This window comes from Pristis pectinata, chromosome 3 (assembly GCF_009764475.1).
Source record: "Pristis pectinata isolate sPriPec2 chromosome 3, sPriPec2.1.pri, whole genome shotgun sequence".
Lineage (NCBI taxonomy): Eukaryota > Metazoa > Chordata > Chondrichthyes > Rhinopristiformes > Pristidae > Pristis > Pristis pectinata.
In genome coordinates this window covers 26,583,823-26,604,936 of record NC_067407.1, presented here as the reverse complement: position 1 = coordinate 26,604,936, position 21,114 = coordinate 26,583,823, and the positions used below count along the sequence as shown (strand labels likewise).

The 21,114-nt window shown below is 39.3% G+C and overlaps 1 protein-coding gene across 2 annotated transcripts in view; it reads right to left on the bottom strand.

Annotated features, from left to right (window-relative positions):
* LOC127568299 (ERI1 exoribonuclease 3-like) overlaps window positions 1-21,114 on the bottom strand; it is a 308,692-nt gene that overhangs the window by 287,466 nt on the left and 112 nt on the right. The gene's annotated exons all lie outside the window — the stretch shown is intronic.

Genomic DNA, 21,114 nt, shown 5'->3' with positions numbered 1-21,114 from the left:
TCAGATAAATGTGAATGTGCTACAATAAACTATTTATTTTGTTTTGCTGACAAAATTCAAATTAGTAGAAAAAAATCATTATCGACAGAACATAATAGAACTAATACCCTCTTGTGCCAATGCTATCTCTCCCAAGCAGAAATTTGAAAGGAATTCGTGACTTTAACATAAATATCCTCAACCATCGATGTAATACCTTAAGAAAAAAAATGGACAAATGAATAGGCAAGGATAGAATCGAGGAGGAAAAATGTGAGGTCATCCACTGTTGTACAGCAAGGAAAAACACAGTATTTTTTAAGATGGTAAAAGTTTGAAGATTGTTAGTGTCCAGAGAGACCTGGTGTCCTTGTGCAAAATTTACATGGAGATACAGCAAGCAAATTGTAAGGCAAACCATATATTGTCCTTTATAGTAATAGGATTCTAGTGCAAGAGTAATGGCGTCTTGCTCCAATTCTGTAGATCCCAGGTATCTTCAATTTTGTGTACAGGTCTGGTCTTTCAGGTTGGTTCCTGGGATAGAGGTTAGTTGTATGGGGAGAGATAAGCAGCACGGTCTAGTTCTCATGTGTTTGGAAGAATAAGAGGTGCTCTCTTTGATATATACAAAGTGCTTATGAAACTTCAGAGTGGGTGTGGGGATGATGGTTACTCCAGCTGGGATGTCTACAAAAAGGGGTCACTGTGTCAAAATAAAAAGCAATCAGCCGTTCAGAATTGATACAAGAATTAATTTCTGCATCCAGAGAAGAGTGAACCTGTGGAATTCTCTACCCATGAAGACAGTGGATGCTCATTTGCTGCATACATTCGAGAAAGATCAATAGATTTATGGCTCCAGGAAATCAAGGGATATAGGGTTAACACAGTAAAGTGCTAGTGAGGTAGAAGATCAGTCATGATTTTATTTTCTTACATTTCTGTTGTCGTTTACAGTTTAAATGTGAAACTTCTACAAATTACAGGATAAAGCAGCAAAATGTTTAAAAAATTGTAATACTGAACCAAAAACTTAATACACATGCAAGTGTTAAACTGAAGACTTGTAGTACATTGACAATATGAAAAGGAAAATGGAGGAGAGAACAGGAAAAAGTGAATAAAGAACCTTTATCATCTACATTAAAATATTTTTGTCATACTAATAATTGCAGAACAGCTGAATAGGATATTATTATAGAGCAGAAATGGTCATTCAATTTCTGGCCTAATAAAAATTACTCAAAATATGTTAACAAATTGTTAACACAATTAATGGATTTTGATAAAGTCACTAAGTTTTAAACAAAAACGTTCATATCTTCAACCTCAGAATGAATGCTAAATATCTTATGGGAGAACAGGTAAAAAAAACTATCACACTATCAAACTATTTTTTGCTGGGATTCCACATGATAATCCCATTAAACTCCAATAGGAGGAGTAAGTTCCAGTTTTGTGCAACTATTCTCTGACCAAGGTAGAAAGAGATAAAACCATTACACAGTACAAACAAAACAGGGATTTAAAAAGGCCAAGGTGACACTTGAAGAAAAACCATCAGCTTGAGTTGAAGGAATGGTGGGGGTAAAGTGTATCACCTTGAAATGGTCATTGACTTTAGGAATGGGGGTGGTGCACACACTCCTGTTTACATCAATGGAATTGAGGTCAAAAGGGTTGAGCGCTTCAAGTTCCTAGGAGTGAACATCACCAATGGCCTGTCCTGGTCCAACCATGTAAACACCATGGCCAAGAAAGTTTACCAGTGTCTCTACTTCCTTAGGAGGCAAAAGAAATTTGGCATGTCCCTTTTGACCCTCACCAACTTTTATAGATGCACCATAGGAAGCATCCTATCTGGATGCATCGCGGCTTGCTATGGCAACTGCTCTGCCCGAGACCACAAGAAACTGTAGAGAGTTGTGGACACAGCTCAGCACATCACAGAAACCAGCCTCCCCTCCATGGACTCTGTCTACATTCGTTGTTACCTTGGTAAAGCAGCCAGCATAATCAAAGACCCCACCCACCCCGGACATTCTCTCTTCTCACCCCTCCCATCAGGCAGAAGATACAAGAGCCTGAAAGCATGTACCACCAGGCTCAAGGACAGCTTCTATGCAGCTGTTATAAGACTATTGAACAGTTCCCTAGTACGATAAGATGGGCTCTTGACCTCACAACCAACCTTGTTGTGGCTTTGCACCTTATTGTCTGCCCGCACTTTCTTTGTAATTGTAACACTTTATTCGGCATTCTGTTATTGTTTTCCTTTGTACTACCTCAATGCACCGATGTGATGAAACTGTATGGATGGCATGCAAAATAAAGTTTTTCACTGTACCTTGGTATATGTGACAGTAACAAACCAATTTACACAAGAGACTACAGATGCTCGAATCTGGAGTAAAAACAAACTGCTGGAGGAATTCAGCGGGTCAGGCAGCTTCTGCGAAGAGAAATGGATTGTTGATGATTTGGGTCAAGACTCTCTCCCCTCTCCTCAAGACTGAAAGAGTAGAGGGGAGATGGCCAGAATAAAGAGGCGAGGGGAAGGGGTAGAACAAGAGCTGGCAAGTGATAGGTGGATCCAGGTGAGGAGGGGTGATAGGCAGAATGGGGGGGGGGGGGGAAAAAAGAGGGTAGAGGGTTGGAAAAGAGTGGAAATGGCAAGAGGCTGGGAGGTGATAGCTGGAGGCAACAAAGGGCTGCAGATGATAGAATGTGATAGGAAGGTGGAGCATGGAACCAAATAAGGGAGGTGGGGTGGGACAGATGGGAACAACGAGGGAAAGGAGGAGCGTGTGGTTGACAGGCAAATGGAGAGGTTGGAGGAGGGAAATGAAACAAGGTGATCGAGGGCTGGTGGGGTGGGATGTCAAATGTACCTCACGAACCTGATTGCATTCTTTGAGGTTGTGACAAAGCACATTGATGAAGGTAGAGCAGTGGATGTGGTGTACATGGATTTTAGTAGGGTGTTTGATAAGGTTCCTCATGGAAGGCTTATTCAGAAAGTCAGGAGACATGGGATCCAGGGAAACTTGGCTGGGTGGATTCAGAATTGGCTCGCCCATAGAAGACAGAGGGTGGTGGTAGATGGAGTGCTTTCTGCCTGGAGGTTGGTGACCAATGGTGTTCCGTAGGGATCTGTTCTGGGACCCCTGCTCTTTGTGATTTTTATAAATGACATGGATGAGGATGTGGAAGGGTGGGTTAGTAAGTTTGCAGATGACATGAAGGTTCGTGGTGTAGTGGATAGTGTAGAAGGTTGCTGTAGATTACAACAGGATATTGATAGAATGCAGAGCTGGGCTGAGAACTGGCAGATGGAGTTCAACCCTGATAACTGTGAAGTGATTCACTTCAGGAGATTGAATTTGAAGGCAGAATACAAGGTTAACAGCAGGACTCTTAGCAGTGTGGAGGAACAGAGGGATCTTGGGGTCCACGTCCATAGATCCCTCAAGGTTGCCACACAGGTTGATAGGGTTGTTAAGGCGGCGTATGGAGTGTTGACCTTCATTAGTCGAGGTATTGAGTTCAAGAGTTGCGAGGTGATGTTGCAGCTCTATAGAACTCTCTTCAGACCACACTTGGAGTATTGTATTCAGTTCTGGTCGCCTCATTACAGGAAGGATGTGGAAGCTTTAGAGAGGGTGCAGAGGAGATTTACCAGGATGTTGCCTGGATTGGAGAGCATGTCTTGAGGATAGGTCGAGCGAGCTAGGGCTTTTCTCTTTGGAGAGGAGGATGAGAGGTGACTTGATAGAGGTGTACAAGATGATAAGAGGCTTAGATCAAGTGGACAGTCAGAGACTTTTTCCCAGTGTGACAAGGGCTAACACGAGGGGACATAATTTTAAGGTGATTGGAGGAAGATATAAGGGGGATGTCAGGGGTAAGTTTTATTTTTACACAGAGATTGGTGGGTGCGTGGAACGCACTGCCTGCAGAGGTTGTGGGGGCAGATACATTAGGGACATTTAAGAGACTATTAGATAGCCCCCTATTTTTCTATCATTCATGTGTCTATGTAGGAGGGAAGGGTTAGATAGATCTTAGAGCAGGATAAATTGTCAGCACAACATTGTGGGCTGAAGGGCCTGTACTGTGCTGTAGTGTTCTATAGAAGAGGAAAATATACAGTAAATGGTAGGACCCTTAGAGAGATCTTGGGGTGCAAGTCCATAGCTCTCTGGAAGTGGCAACACAAGTAGATAGGGTGGGAAAGAATGCATACAGCATGCTTGCCTTCATTAGTCAGGGTGCTGAGTATAAATGTTGGAAGTCATGTTGCAACTGTATAAAACTTTGGTTTGGCTACATTTGGAGTATTGGGTGCAGTTCTGGTCACTGCATTACAGGAAGGGTGTGGGGGCTTTGGAGAGGGTGCAGAAGGGACTCATCAGGATGTTGTCAGGATTAGAGAGTATTTGCTACAAAGAGGGGTTCGAGAAACTTGGATTATTTTCTCTGGAGTGTCAAAGGCTGAGAGACAACCTGATAGAAGTATATAAAATTATGAAAGACATGGATCGGGTAATCAGAGTCTTTCACCCATGGTGGAAATGTCAAATCCTAGCAGGAATAGCTTTAAGGTGAGAGGGAGAAAGCTTAAAGGAGATTTACGAGGCAAAGTTTTTATATTTCATATCTATATAAAATATAGACACACACACACACACACACACACACACACACACACACACAGTGACAAGTGCCTGGAACACACTGCCAGGGGAAGTAGTAACAGTTCAGCAGCATTTAGACAGGCACATGAACAGGCAGGGAATGGAGGGATATAGACCACGTGCAAGCAGATGGAATTAGTTTGGACTGGCATCATGGGCAGCACAGACATCGCGGGCTGAAGCGCCTGTTTCTGTGCTGTACAGTTCTAGGTTTTATGTTCAATAGTTCTGTACAAACGAGGCTGAAATTTGAAAATGGCTGTGAGCACTACCCAATGCCAATGGTGTAAGTGATTTGCTCACTTGTTTTGTTTTGCGCACCTTCAACCTCTTGCAAAAAGATATCCGAGAAAGATCAAAGGGCTGAATATTCTGATGCAGATATGAACAGAGATTCAGGTGGAAAATCAGATCAGGAAATAGCGGCAGTAAGTGAGTGTTTCAAAAGGCAGGGCAAACAAAGATTGCAAAATGGACCACGAAAACAAAATCACTTCTGCTCAATGGTATATACCTAAAAGTAAGTAGAAGAGTGTATACAGCAAATGAAGACATTGCTAAATAGAATACTTTAGCTATTACAGAACCGTGACTTAAAGATGAATAGAATTGGGAAGCTTAATGTTACTGGGTTTTCTGATGAGATAGGAAAGCAGCAATGTTGGTTCAAGAAACAATCAGAGCTACGAGAAGGAATAGTCTTCAACCTAAAACATAATTTCTGTTCCCATAGCAGCAGCCTGACCTACTGAGTATATCCATCATTATTTGTTTTTATTTGAGAAAGAATAATATGATGGAATGATCATCAAATGGACCAAATGGGTTAAACTAAAGAATAGAAGGGAGAATCACACTATTGGGAGTGTAGATTTTCAAACAGTTGGGGTGGCACAGTGGTGCAGGAAGGAGTGTTGCTGCCTCACAGCTCCAGTGACTTGGTTCAATCCCAACCTCCAGTGATGTCTGTGCGGAGTTTGTATGTTCTCTCTATGACTGCATGGGTTTCACCTGAGTGCTCCATTTTTCTCCCTCCTCCCAAAAATGTGCAGGTTGGATGGTGCAGGTTGGCCACTGTAAATTGCCCTGAGTGTGTAGATCAGTGGTAGAGTCTGGCAGCTGAGAAGATGGGAATGTGGGAGAGTAAAATAGGTTGGGGTAGGATTGGTGTGAAAATAGTTACATGATGGTTGGCACGGACTTGGTGAATCAAAGGGAATGTTTCCATGCCATTTCTCTCTGTGACTCTATCCAAAAGAAAGTGAAAGGCCATAAATTTCCAAGCCCAAAAAAAACACCAGGGCAGTAATGGAGGGGAATTTTAATGACTTAAATATTGACTGGGTTACAGTCACCATAAAAGGTGTAAAGGGTAGAGAATTCCTAAAATGCAATCAGAGAACTTTTTGCTTAAGCCAGTAGCCTGGGGGGCAGGGGGCTAATTCTGGATTGAAGTTCAGGGAATAGGAAAAGAAAAAATTAGGAGGAAAGAGTATCAGGGAAGACAGTGGTTGTGATAGTATTCAGTGAATTTAGCTTAGTTATGGGAAAGGACAAAGATAAAACCAGAAGCAAAAGTTCTAAATTGCCACAAGGCCAATTTTACTAGACTGAAAAATGACTTGGCAAAAGTGGACTTGAAACAACCACATGACAGTAAATCAGTATCAGAGCAAATGGGAAGCATTCAAGATGGTGATTCAAAAGGTTTAAGGCAAGCGTGGGTCCACAAAGAAAAATGGCAAGGCTTGTCAATGCTAAAGGTCCCTGAATGACGAGGTCCTTAGCAGATGGAGTAAGGCAAAAAGTTCATGTCACGTACCAAGAATTAAACACTCCAGAGAGCCTTGGAGAATACATAAAGTGTAGGGATGAAATTAAAAGGGAAGTGAGAAAAGCAAAGAGAGGGCATGAAAGAACGAAAAGATCAAAGAAAATTCATTTTATGATGTACAAACATAAAAAATGTAAATGGATAACTAAGAGTCTGGGACCAAACAGGTAGGCTATACGTGAAGGTACAGGACGCAGGCAAGTTCCCGAATGAATAGTTTATATTTGTCTTTATAAAGGAGGGATTGATGCCGTTTTTGTCGTTAAGGAGGAAGTGTGTGAAATATAGGGTAGGATAAGTATAATAAAAGAAGAGGGGTTTCAGCATTTTTGATAGTAGGTAAACTGCCAAGCCCAAATGGAATATATATTCAAAAGCAGCAGATGGGGAAATTGTAGAGGATCTTCAATTTTCATTTTTGAATCTAAGTGACTACGTAATGGTGAGTATCATCCTATCCGGATGCACCACAGCTTGGTATGGCAACCTCGACTGTGTCTGTCTCCACTTCTTGTTGCCTTGGGAAAGCAGCCAACATAATCAAAGACCTGTCTCACCCTGGTCATTTTCTCTTTTCCCTTCTTCCATCAGACAGAGGATACTAAAGCTTGAAAACACACACCACCGGGCTGAAGGACAGCTTCTATCCCGCTGCTATAAGACTCTTGAACAGACCTCTTGTACAATAAAGATGAACCCTTAATGTCTCAATCTACCTCTTTGTGGCCCTTGCATCTTATAGTCTACCTGCATTGCACTGTCTCTGTAACTATAACACTATATTCTACATTCTGTTATTGTTTTTCCCTTGTACTGTTTCGAGGTACTTATGTTTTGAAATGATCTGTATGGATAGGATGCAAAGCAACAATTTTCATGGCATCTCAGCACGTGACAATAATAAAGCAATTATTTGGTTGATCTGGAAGAACCTCTGAAGTCAAGCTTTAGAAGTGGAATTATTCTCTAATTCTTTTTTTTTGAGTATTTTGTACTGTTACTGCTATAATAGGAATTATTCTGACTCCCCAAGAAGTGGTTTCATTGTAACTTTTATAAGTGTGAACAATTAATAACTCAAAAAAAAACACAATAGGGATACACAAATAAAATCTACCTGAACATAATCTACCTGGCAATAAAGCTAGAAAGAAGCATTCCAAGTGATTAGTACTATAACCAGGCTGTCAATTAATAGACTTTCACTTCAGAGCAAAATTTTAAGAACCTATTTAAGATGTTGATAAACTATAAAAGAAAAAAGCTAGTAAATCTTCCACTGACTTGAGATTTTTTTGCTGGATTTCTGTGTTCTTGTAAGTGATAGATTTTACTTGAAGAAAATGGAAAATCTTTGTGGCTTTAGCTACTATTGAAATGATTAGACCCTGCAGATATTGGAAGCACCCCAGATTGCCATGTTTCACAGGATTTCTGCATTATTTTTTAAATTGCTTCTAAAATCCGGTACAAGCATCAAGTACACTGTCTTTGTGTACAGATGAAAAATAAACCTTAAGCAAATGTTTTCTAAAAAAAATTCACTGAATTATCACTTTTTCACATTTCCAAGACTCACAGTTTCTTAAGTTTTCAATACTACCTTTTAGAGCCATTTCAGAATTATTATTACACAGAAAGATGCAATTCTGCCAATCGAATCCAAGCTGGCATGTAACACAACAATCCAGTCAGCCTCATTTCCTCTCTCTTTCATTATAGTTATGCAAATTATTTTCCCTCATGTCTACCCAACTCCATTTTGAAAGCCGTTTCCACCACTCTTATAGAAAGTGAGTTGCCGATCATAACCATTTTCCACAAGTTTTTCCTCACATCTCACATGTACCTTTTGCCCTTGCCTTAAATCTGGACACTCTATTCCCTGAATTATTTGCTCATGTGAGCATTTTTCCTCTATTTACCCTAATTAATAGAGATGTACAATGTTGTGATGGTTTAAATCTTGTCAAGGACGATCTTCTCCAGTTTATCCTTGTACATCCTTTATCCCCCAGAACATCTCTACCACAACCTTTCCGGGAATTTCAAGTTCCTCTTAAAATTTGTGACCAAAATTAAACACTGGCCAAGCCATACAGCTTCAAAACAGCATTTCTATTATTGTATTCCATCTCTGTTTGTGATACTTTACTAACCTCTCTCAACATTTCCTGCCACTCTCAAAGATGTTTGCATAGATGTAACCAGGTCTCTTCAACTGCACTCAACTGTGCCACTTGGTCTATATTACTTCTCATTTTTTATTCTAATAATTTGTTTCACTAAACACTTCCCTGCGTTAAATTTTATCTGCCATTTATCCACCCATTCTACCAGCCTGTCATCTTACAATCCAGAGACACAAGATACTGCAGATGACAGAATCTGGAGCAAAAAAAATAAACCGCTGGAGGAACTCAGTGGGTCAGGCAGCATCGGTGGAAGGAAGTGGACAGTCAACATTTCAGGTAGAGACCTTTCATCTGGACTGGTCCAGATTTCCCAGTCCAGATGAAGGGTCCTGATCCGAACCATTGATTGTCTATTTCCCTCCACAAATGCTGCCAAGCCCACTGAGTTCATTCAGCAGTCTGTTTGTTTCTTACAATCTAGTACTGTCCTTGTTTTTTTCCCTTAGCCCTTGAGGCATGTATCGTTAGCCAATTTTGGAATTTTGCCCTGTGCACCATATCTTAGTCATTAACACCCTGAGGCAATATCAATCACAGGAGAATGATTAGCTCCCATATTTACCATGTGAACACTCATCACTCCATCATCCTTGAGACCATTAACCACTTTCAGCTTTTCAGACTGCCCACTAACACCAAATCATAGATGAGATGGAAGTTCTAACAATTTAATAACAGAAAACTAGTGTATCTTTCTGTCACTATTCGAACGAAATCTCCACAAGTTATAATTCCCCAGTGTTAAATCATATTGGCCTGGACTTTACAGTAATTAAATAAGTTACTATTTCTGCTTTAGACTGTCTTCTGGAAGGATTCTTCAGTCAGACAGATTGAGGGGGCACTTCTTCGATTACCCTGTTAAGTGGGTCCAAGGTCCCCTGCAGGAGGAAACAATGATTCAGCTTTCTAATTACTATAAATTGCAGTGTAAGAGCATATGAAAAGCCTACTGGCAAGTTTAGGCATAATAACTACTGTTCATCTTATCTGTATAATCAAGGCCATTGCAGTTACTTGTACCCAAAAAGCATCATAATTTCTGGTATGCTAATTGGATCAATTATCATTCAGATGCAAGAAATTTTTGGCTAGGTGATGAATCTTTGGAACTCTCTCACCCTATAAAGAGTCAGTCATTAGGCTCAGGCGAGACAGATTGATACATTTCTGGGGATTAAGGGAATCGAGGGATATGCTATAGTGCTGGAAAATGAACCGAAGTGCAAGATCAGCACTGATCTTGGCAAACAGCAGTCCAGGTTCAAAGGACCAATTGCTGCTCTTATATTCTTGTGTTCTCATCTTCCATCTTGGCATGCCACATTTGCAATGCAATGCATTCAACAATTTCAGACAACTATGTCAAAACTAACCAGTTCTGATATAATATCAGCATGCCACATTTGCAATGCAATGCATTCAACAATTTCAGACAACTGTGTCAAAACTAACCAGTTCTGATATAATATCAACCTGTAACATTAACTTAGTTTCTCTCTCTCTCCAAAGATGCCATTTGATCTGCTGGATTTTCCCAGCATTCTCTTATTTCAAATTTCCAACAACTGTTCTGTTCTATAATACAGTTCCAGCATTTCCCCTCTCCCCCCTCTGTCGCCATTCATCTCCTACTTCCTGCTCCACTTCAAACAGATTAGATACAATTAAGACGCCTTCGCTATTTCCTCTCAGACATCTCTGATAGCATCCAAGTCACCAGTTTTCTTTTGGTCTCCACCAAGTCACAGACATTGCCTTTCTTCATTCCACCTCATTTCCTTCTCCGCAACTTAAAAGATACATCCATGACTATACTTGTTTTCTAACTTTTTCTGATAAAAAGGTCATTCTACAGAAGTGTTAACTTTCTCTCTCCACAGATGATGCCTGACCTGCTGAATATTTCCACAAATTTCTGTTTTTATTTCTGTGGGTGAACAACTCAAATCCTCAGGGGTCAGAGATAAGGAAGATAAGTAGCAACAGTATGAATACAAGAAAAGGCAGGTCAATCAAATATGGAAAGTCTTACTTCAAACCTGTACTAACTGGAAAGATAGTGTGGAAGCCAAAAATCATACAAAAAGTTAAACAAATAGATGCAATGTGCCTAGTCATCATAAATACAGTCACCAATGGAGTTCTAGATCCAGTTTTAGCTCAGATAAATGAAAAGCACAGAAAATATCTTTGTCTATTCAAGAGTTGCAGTGCTAACAGTCTTCGTTATTCCTTAAAACAAATGCCGTGAAAACCAAAAACTGCAGATATGGGAAATCTGAAATGAAAACAGAAAATGCTAGAAATACTCGGATCAGGCAATTCTGTGGAAGAAGAAACAGATTCAATCCTTCAGGTTGATGAACCTTCATCAGAAGTCACATTGTTCTTATGGAACATATTTTTAGACAATGCAATATAAACAATACATCCCAATCAAAGTTCCAGAGACTGGGAATCTGTTCCAGTAGCTGCAATTACCCAGCACCTATAGTGAAAATATTTATATTGAATCATTACACTTGAGCTGTTATCGATGTTGACCCAGATTCTGACCATTCAACTACCTCATCTTAGCCCAGTATTCGTGCACAGTTCTCTTCACTGCCCCAGCACAGACATTGTTCACTCTCTTCAAAACAAATATCACTTTAAAAAAAAATTCATGACAACTCTATAACCTCTGATTATCATCCCATATTCAATATGCCCTTCTGTTTCAAAGACACTGGAAAAATCATGCTGCTCCAAGTTCAATTCCTTTATCTTTCTCTCAAACCACCTTCTGAGAGACTTCCAAATTACCTACTGCACCAAGACTAATAGTAAATACATCAACAATATTATCATATGTGAGAATCAGTGGCTTATGTTGATTGACAGCATTTCTGTGATGAGGAGAGCAAGGGCAGGGTACAAAAGAGGATGGGAATCCAATACACATATCAGCATTTGTTGACAAAAATAAAAACATCCTGTTGGCTAACAATCAGTGTTATCCCTGGAGTATGTTAACTTTGTTGCTGTTCCCTTAGGTGTTTATCTCTACTACTTGCCCCAGTGATTCCTTGTGGTAGCACATTCCCCATTCTGACAATGCTATAAAATAGGTTTTCGTGAATTGCCTTTTGATTTACTGATGCATCACCACAATATGAAGACCAAAACCTGCACAGAACTCCAAGTATGGTTAGTCAGGGTTCCACACAATTTTAACACTCTGTGGAGAGGGAGAGAAACAGGAGTTAATAATTCACATCAATGACCTCTGATGAAAAGTGTGATGAAGGTCAATGAACTGGGACTTTTACTGTTTCTCTCTCCACAGATACTACCAGCCATGCTAGGTATTTCCAACATTTTGCTTTTATTTCAAATTTTGAATTATTTCAAATTTGCTTTTTAATTAACAATTGTTTTCAATTCTATTTTTCTGGAAATGAATACCAAGGCTTCATTTTATGATCTTTTTAACCTACATTAATAGCTCAGTTCTTTAGTTTCACGTGGTGGCAAACATACCAATAAATACAAAATTTTAAAAACTTACAAAACTGACAATATGATTTCAATAGCACTTACAAAACTACAGGCTCTTGATTCAAAAAGACTAACCTTGGGCTTAAGATGCACAGAAATATTTTTCTTGTAGAATGATTGAGATATACATGGACTTCTGCTAGAGTTAACTTTTATAGAGTCATCAAATCCTCTAAAATTACCTCTTACCTGACATACTAGGATGGAAGGTCATAAAAATACATATAGGTGTGTATTTCAGTCCAAGAATATTTGGACAAAGTTTGTTGAATACCTTTTTAGAAGTCTGCCTAGTTTAAAATCACTTTCCTTTGTACTGTGCGATGGTCAGTGAAACCACTGCAGTGCAATTACTGGAGCAATGAGCTTGAGGTTGGTCAAGAGTTGTTTTCTCATTCCAAAATTTCTTATGTATCCATCTAACTATCGTACAAGGCACATTGGATGGCTGATTTGGGAAATGAGAATGTCACATTGATGCAATTGGACATCAAAGTGCCAAGTTTGGGCAATGCAGACAGAGTTTTTCCAGTGTTTAACATCGCTTGACCTGGGAATGGTTAATGCTGACAGAAGTAATTTAATTCCAATAGAGATAGTTCTCTCCGTGATAAGCACAAGAGGAAAGACTTCAAATATTCTTTAATGGTAAATGAAAGTTAATGAAGTACATGTCACACTCCTCAGGTCACTTGAGGTTACAGAGAACCTGCACTTCCAACCCAAACACTAAAACAAAACTGGCAAATTAAAATTTGGAGCTAGATTTCAGTCCAGATCATCAATAAATCAACTAAACATACTACCTACTTTCTTATCTCATAAAAACATATCTTATGCAAGAGGTATTAAGGTACAAAACTTCAAAAAGGAAGAAAGTGATTTATTTATGTTTGACAAGAGAAATTAAAGATAGGTTTAAATCAAAGGAAGATATAAAGTAACCAGAAATAGTAGTAGGCCTGAAGATTGGCAGTAGTTCCATAATGCTGCCAATCTTCAGGCCTACTACTATTTCTGGCTACTATATAGAACTCAAAGGACCAAGAAATTGATAGAAAAGCAAGATAGGAAATGAGAGTATATGGCAAGAAACAAAAACACACTGCTAGAGCTTTTATAGGTACATAAAAAGGAAAAGATTAGCAAGGGCTTTTCACAGAAAGAGGCAGGAGAATCCACAACTGGAAAAAATGGAAATGGTATAAGAGGTAAACAAATTACTTTGTGTCTGCGTTCACAGAATATAAACAAAACCTGCCACATACATATGGTAGAATCAAATGGGAATGAGAAACCAGAAGAACCAACAATTAGTCAAAAAAGAAGTACTTAGAGAAGTTGAGCTTGAAAGCTGAAAATTCCATGGATCTGATCATCTGCATCCCTAAATTTTGGAGAGATGATGGATGCTCTGGTTCTCAACTTCCAGCATTCTTTTGATTCTGGAATTGTTCCTGTGAATTAAAGGGCAGCAAATGTGACCCCCACTATTTAAGAAGAGAGGGAGGAAACAGGGAATAACTGATCTACTAGCCTAACATCAATAGCAGGTAAAACGCTGGAATCCACAATGAAAGATGTAATCATAACTGGATAATAAGATTGAGCTGAGTCAACATTGATTTATGAAAAGTAAATTGTGTTTGACGAATCACTGGAGTTCTTGGAGGATGTGACTAATAGAATAAGATAAGATTTCTTTATTAGTCACATGTACATCGAAACACATAGTGAAATACATTCTTTGCAATAGTAATTTGGGGGGGCAGCCCGCAAGTGTCCCCTCGTTTCCGGCGCCAACATAGCATGCTCCTAACAGGGGTAACCAGTGGATGCAGTATATTTGGATTTTCAGAAGGCTTTCAATAAAGTCCCACACAGAAGATTGGTTCACAATGTTAGAGTGCATGGAAGACGGTAGCATGCTGACACGGATAGAAAATTGGTTATCAAATAAACACCCCCTTCTCAAATTGGCAGGTTGTAATGGGGTAACACAGGTGATTGGGCCCCAGCTATTCGCAATCTAAATCAGCTATTTGCCAGAGGAGAGCAAATGTCACATGTTCAAGCATGCTACCAATACCAAACCATGTAGGGGGGAGGGGGTGGGTAGGCGTAAAGAGGTCTCAGCAAGACATGGAGAAGTTTATTAAGTGGGCAAGAATATGACAGATGAAATATTATTTGGAAATATGCAAAGTCATTATCTTTGGAGAACAAAATAGAAAAGCAGAATGTTTGTCAAGTAGTGAAAGATTGATAGTGTTGATGTTCAAAGAGTGTGTTTGTACACAAGACATTGAAAGCCAGTATGCAAATTCAATTGGCAAATGGTACATTGGTCATTATGAAGAGAGTGTGTTCAATTACAATAATTAGGAAGTCTTATTGTAATTATAAGAGGCCTTCATGAGATCACCCCTGGAGTATTGTATACAATTTTAGTCTTCTTACCTCAGAAAGGATGTACCTGCCATACAGAGATTGCAGTGAAGATTCACTAGACTGGTTTCTGGTTCAGCATATTTGCCATACAAGGAAAGATTCAGTCGACTGGGATGGTAATCTCTAGAGTTTAGAAGAATGTCAGGAAATCTCACTGAAAATTGTTAAGGAGCTTAACAGGCTGGATGCAGGGAGAATGTTTCCCCTGACTGAGAAGTCTAGGACCAGGGAGCACAAGTCTGAGAATAAAAGGTAGCACAGCTCTTTAGGAATGAGACCAGGAAAAATTTCTTCACTCAAGGGGGGTTGAACAGTTGGAATTCTGGAGGGCCGGGCAACTGAAGTTCAGTTACTGTTTACATTCAAAACAGATGTTGATAGATTTCTGAATATTCAAGGAATAAAGTGCAGAAGAATAGCTCTGAGATGGCAGATCAGTCATGATCTTGAAGGGCCTGATGGCCTATGCCTATTTCTTACGTTCTCATGTTATCCCTCAGAAATTCTTTCAGTTTCAACATTATTTATGATGTATTTCATTGCCATTCTCCTCTATAATTTCAAAGTACATTGTTTGCCTTAAAACATAACACAAACAGAAACTAAGCAGATTCTAAAATATTTGAATATTTTTTTCCATAACTTGGGTACTGAGTGAAAAAGCTCCAGTATAAGCCATTGAACAAATTAGGGTAGCACCATGAAGTTGCAACCAAGTCTTCTCCTTAATGTATGTGAAGAAGCATACCTCCACCTTTCTCAGTGAGAATGGCAAAATAAGGAAATCAAAGGCACGAGATCTTGTGACCCTCTCTACAACTTAAAACCAGGTTTTCCCTTTCCCAATTCTGAAGAAGGAACTTTGACCTGAAACATTAATTTTGTTTCTCTTTCCACAGGTCCTGCCTGATCTGCTGGGTGTTTCTAGCATTTTGTGTTTTTTTTTTCCAGACTTCTAACAACTGCAATTTTTTTGATTTTCAATCACAGTCATGAACCCAATTACAATTCCTTTCTGTGCCAATATTAGCTGGGTTACTAGCAAAATATATTGGCTTACTTCTACATATCCAACAGTGAATTAAAGCAGCTAAATTCATCAACTAGATGTTAATTATGCAATATGACTGCAAGAGTCTAGGATCAAGCCACCCAAAAGGAACAAGGTAGTCAATACAGACAAAATACAAGACAAAAGCAACAAATGTTAGAAATATACAGCACGTCAACTACCAACTGAAACGGGAAGTATTTTGGATATAAAGACCTCCTTAAAAATAAATCTTGTTGAATGGTCTGTGTCCAAAATGTTAATGTATTTTCCCCATGTTGATGTATTTCCAGGGCTGTTATTTCATTCCTGCTAGTGCAACAAAAATGTTCAACCATTTATCCTTTAACTGATCAAAAGGCGGAGGCCACAACAGAAGCAAGATGTTGCCTTCCTGGACCTCATCCTCCTGCTGACACCTGTTGACACCATTCACCAAGTAAAAAGCTAAAAATCAATTGGAATGATACCCAGCACTCTTACTGCCCAAACTTCAGGGTTACCTTGGACCACACATTCTCATACAAGAGCTACTTTGACAAGATGGAGAATAAAGTCAGTTCCTGAAAGCTTGCAAATTTGAAAGGCCAGGGGAGGGGTGGGAAAATACCTCTTCCCAATTACAACATGTCTGCTCACTCTATACTACCCCTGTGCTAAGCATGCTAACCTAGTCTAAGAATGAACTGCTCACCATGCTGAATGGCAGCTGGAGAATCATCACTGGGTACCTTAAGCCAACAAACATCAATAGCTCATACATCCTCAATGGAATAGCAGCACTAAACAGCCAGAGAGCTGTACTCAGCCAAGGAGGAAGGAAATGTCAAGCAGGATGGAATCATGCAGAAGGCATGCCAGTGGCTCTACTTCATTAAGAGTTTGAGATTTGGTATATTAAAGACTCTTACAAATTTCTATAGATATATGGTGGAGAGCATTCTGACTGGTTGCATCACAGTTTGGTATGGAGCCTCCAATGCACAAGATCGCAAGAGGCTTGCAGAGGGTTGTAGACTCAGCCGGCAACATCACGGGCACAACCCTCCCCACCATCAAGGACATCTGCAAGAGGCAGTGCCTCAAGAAGGTGGCAGCCGTCATTAAGGATCCTCACCATCTGGGACATGCCCTCTTCTCATTACTACCATCAGGGAGGTGGTACAGGAGCCTGAAGACCCAAACTCAACAATTCAGGAGCAGCTCTTCTCCCTCCACCATCAGAATGATTCATGAACCTATGAACATTACCTCATTATTCCTTTTTTTTTAAAAACTATTTAATTTTTGTAATTTATAGGTTTATGTCTTGCACTGTACTGCTGCTGTAAAACAACAAATTTCACATCATACGTCAGTGATAATAAATCTGATTCTGAGGATTACAGACACCATCTACAACATTACAATGCTGCAGAAAATACCAAAATCACATGGAGATTTCCTCACAACAACACAGGTAGCCATCAGTACTGGAACAACCATCCCCAAGGCGTTGCAGCAGATGCAATTTGCAAACTATTATGGTGGGGTCTGCATGGGTATTATGGCAACTGAGGAGCCTTCTAAGGACAGAAGACTTATAAACGTGGCAAGCAGCAATCTGTACCCCCTATACACTGCTTGAGGTTAATCCTTGCATAGCTCAGGATCTTTTCAAGAGCTTTGCATTATGAATGGACACAGGAAGAGATCAAAAGGTTTATTCATGTGGTTAAGGCCGCTTGAATTTTAGCATCAAATTATATCACCACAGCTTTCCATATTAACTTCAGTGTTTCTCTATAATTTGCGACAGCAAAATTAAATCCAGTATTCTAAAGTGCGTTGTTTCTCCAATCCAAGAGTTCAAATTTTATAACTCTTTCAGCTACTTCATGTAGCTTCCAACTCTATCGTTTACAGCACACACCATCTTTAAGATGGTGGGTCAGACATCAAACGTGTTGAAGTAAAATGTTTTCTGAAACTCACTGAGAGGTAATGAGTAGTCAGGTACCTGGAGGAATCATTGCTGGGATCACTTTTAATCTACACATTAACACATTTCAAAATTAGAACCACAAGACCATTAGAAATAGCTATAAATCCTACTAGCCTGTTAAGATATCTTTATTAGTCACATGTACATCTAAACACACAATGAAATGCATCTTTTGCATAGAGTGTTCTGGGGGCAGCCTGCAAGTGTCACCACATTTCCAGCACCAACGTAACATGCCTACAGCTTCCTAACCCGTATGTCTTTGGAATGTGAGAGGAAACCAGAGTACCTGGAGGAACCCACACAGAGACGGGGAGAACATACAAACTCCTTACAGACAGTGGCCGGAATTGAACCCGGGTCTCTGGCACTGTAATAGCGTTACGCTAACCACTACACTACCGTGCCTGCCCCAAACTACCGTTCTTCTATTTATTAATATTGTAGCTGACCACGTACCTTGAATCCACTTTGAGACCTGAAAAGCCTACTGATCTCAGCCCAGAATATTCTCAACTATAGTCCATCCTTAACAACTCTTCGCATTTACCCCACTAATCACACTCAGAATCTTGTATGTCTCAGTGAGATAGAGACCAAAGATTGGATATCAAAGCTTCTCCTATTTGGCAATGTGAACTAACAACCATCACACAAAAAGAAAATCAGAAGAGGGCACAGCAGGTTAAACAAAAATTGAACATAACAGTGGAAGATGAGTTTAATAAGATGTGGGGTAGGAAATTTCAGGGATGGGAACGGAAGTTAAATAGGAAATTTGTCAATGGGCTGCAGGGAGAAATGGGGCACCTTTACAGATAAATACAGGTGATTAAATCAGCTTATGAGAAAATGACAGTACAGACATTTACAGCAATAAGTACACATTAACCAAGATTGAATACAAGAGCAAAATGGTCACAATGGTTATTCACAAAACTGTATCTAGGTTGTATCTGTTACATTTGAATGTGGTTTGTTGCCAAAGAAATAAAATGGAAAAAGGGTGATGCAAAACAATCAAGAAAGTCACATGGCACAACTGGACTGACAAGGATCGGACTGGTTAAAGAATTGGGGAGATTTGATTAAAGTATTCAAATAAAGGAAATAGACATGATTGATAGATAATTTCCAGTAGCAGGTAAGTCAAAGACAAGAGGTCATTATAAGGATGGATAAAAGCAGATTAATCTAAATTTTTTCATGCAGAATTATTAAAATGTAGAATGCTTTATCCTAGAGGTGATCAATAACAAGTCAATTACAACATTCAAAGTGGCACTAGATAATTGCTTGAATACATAAAAAGTTACACGAAGAGAAAGACTACTTTGAAAGCAACCTCACAAAGAGGTCTAATTTCTGTGCAAGCCCTTTCTCATACAATAAATATTTTGTACGTCCATTGGCAAATCTCAGCTCTCCACTGCCCACAGTAGTCAGTGGATAGGTTGTTTTATAACATTTGGGAGTTCTGGAAATCAATATTTAAAAGATGTACTTCTTGAGATTTTTAAATCATTATGTATGCTACAGCTCACAATGGATTGGACATCTGAAGGAGAATGGGGTACAAGGGAAAGATTCCCAGGAACTCAGACATCAACATTGAATGCCAACATTGTCAGTGTCCTGGGGATAAAAATCAAACTGTTTTGTGATAATTTAATTGGATTCAAATATCTAGGAACTCAAGTAATAACAATGGGATTAGTGAAAAACAAGGTGTTAGTATTCTGGAGTACAGAGAACAAAGGAGAAACTGCAACGTGGAATCAGAAAATAGAGTATAAACCTCAACAGGGTATCAAGAAGGAGACAGAGACGTGGCTGTCTTAAGCTTAAGAAAATTAGGGAAGGTGTTTTATATATCTTGGAGCTGAAGGTTTTGGGGATTGATAGAGACTGGAAAAGAATTATTCAGCCTTGTCAAAACATTAATTTGCTGGGACATGCTTCCAAAGGCAAACTAGGAAACACTGGAAGCTATATATGCTCATATTGGATGACTAGGATTGTGGACTTTGCCCAAAATAAAAAATAGCCAGTAAAAGTCCAAGCTTTTGAAACAGACTACAGCTTTTAAGTAAAAGCATCGATAGTGACTAAAGACAATTCTCAATTGTGTTTAACACCTTACTCTAGACAGAAAATGTTTTAATTATTCAAAAAAATATAGAATTTGTTTTCAAAAGCCTTGAGTATCCACAGCAGTAAATCGTTAATTTATAGGAACGGCGTTTCCTTGTGGATGGTTGTAAGGTGAGGCAGTAGGGCTAACTGCTGCACCACAATGCAACATTGAAATGCATGACATTTTCAAGACTTTCATTATATTGGTGCTAAGAATTCAAGAAAAAAAATCACAGGAATTACCAGTGTCATCAAATCACAAATGTTAATTTCAAGGACAGATGCTATGAATTCATTTTGCTAAATCATTTACAAATACTAATTTACTATTTAATCTGGTTTTGACCGGGAGGTGTTGGCGGAAGATCACACGGAACAGTTATGAATATACAAAGAAAAAACAGAAATCTGAAATGAAACAGGAAATGCTATAAAGACTCAGAAAGTCAGGCAACATCTGCGGAGAGAGATTATACAAGTGTTTCAGGTTAATTCCGGCATTTCTCTTTTCACCATCGAAGTATATTGAAACAAAATTTAGTTTAAACAAGCAATAAGGCCCAAGTCATATTTAATACCACGTTAATAAAAAATTCTCAACGTACAGGAGAAAACACTATATTGTTTACGTTGACAGATTTGTAAAGCTACCTGAGCAAAAGTAACTATTAAACTTTTGTGTCGGAAAACTGGAATACATCTGCACCCCAAGAGTAAATACAACCGCCATCAGAAATTTACATTTCACAAGCAAACATGTTGGAAAACACAAGTTAAATCATGCTTGCTACACCACCGCTTCACCTTCCAAAAATCAACACGTTTTTTGTTTAAGCGTTGATTTATTAACTTTCGCTTTAAGTTATAACTTCCGTTTTACAGGTTAGTGAGACGTCACAAGCCCAGAAGCGGCATTTTACAAACGCACAATTTGCCTTCCCAGGAGTATTTTGTGTTGCACTGAAGCAAGACAGAGCCTTAAAGAATGAAGGGGGCAATGAAGAACTGAACAAAACCTTTCATCAGGAGGGCCTCTGCCCAACAGCCTCGCACCCACCCACTCAAAAAGTGCAGCTTTCATGCACGTCTAACCAAAAGTTTATTTTTGTTGGCAGAGTTTGCACTCTGTTGAAAGGTGCAACCCCCCTTGTTTCTCCCTTTGCCTGACGATGCACAAACGCCAGAAGTTTCCCGACAACAACAACGGCAATAAAACCAAACCAGCCACTTTCAATCAACGG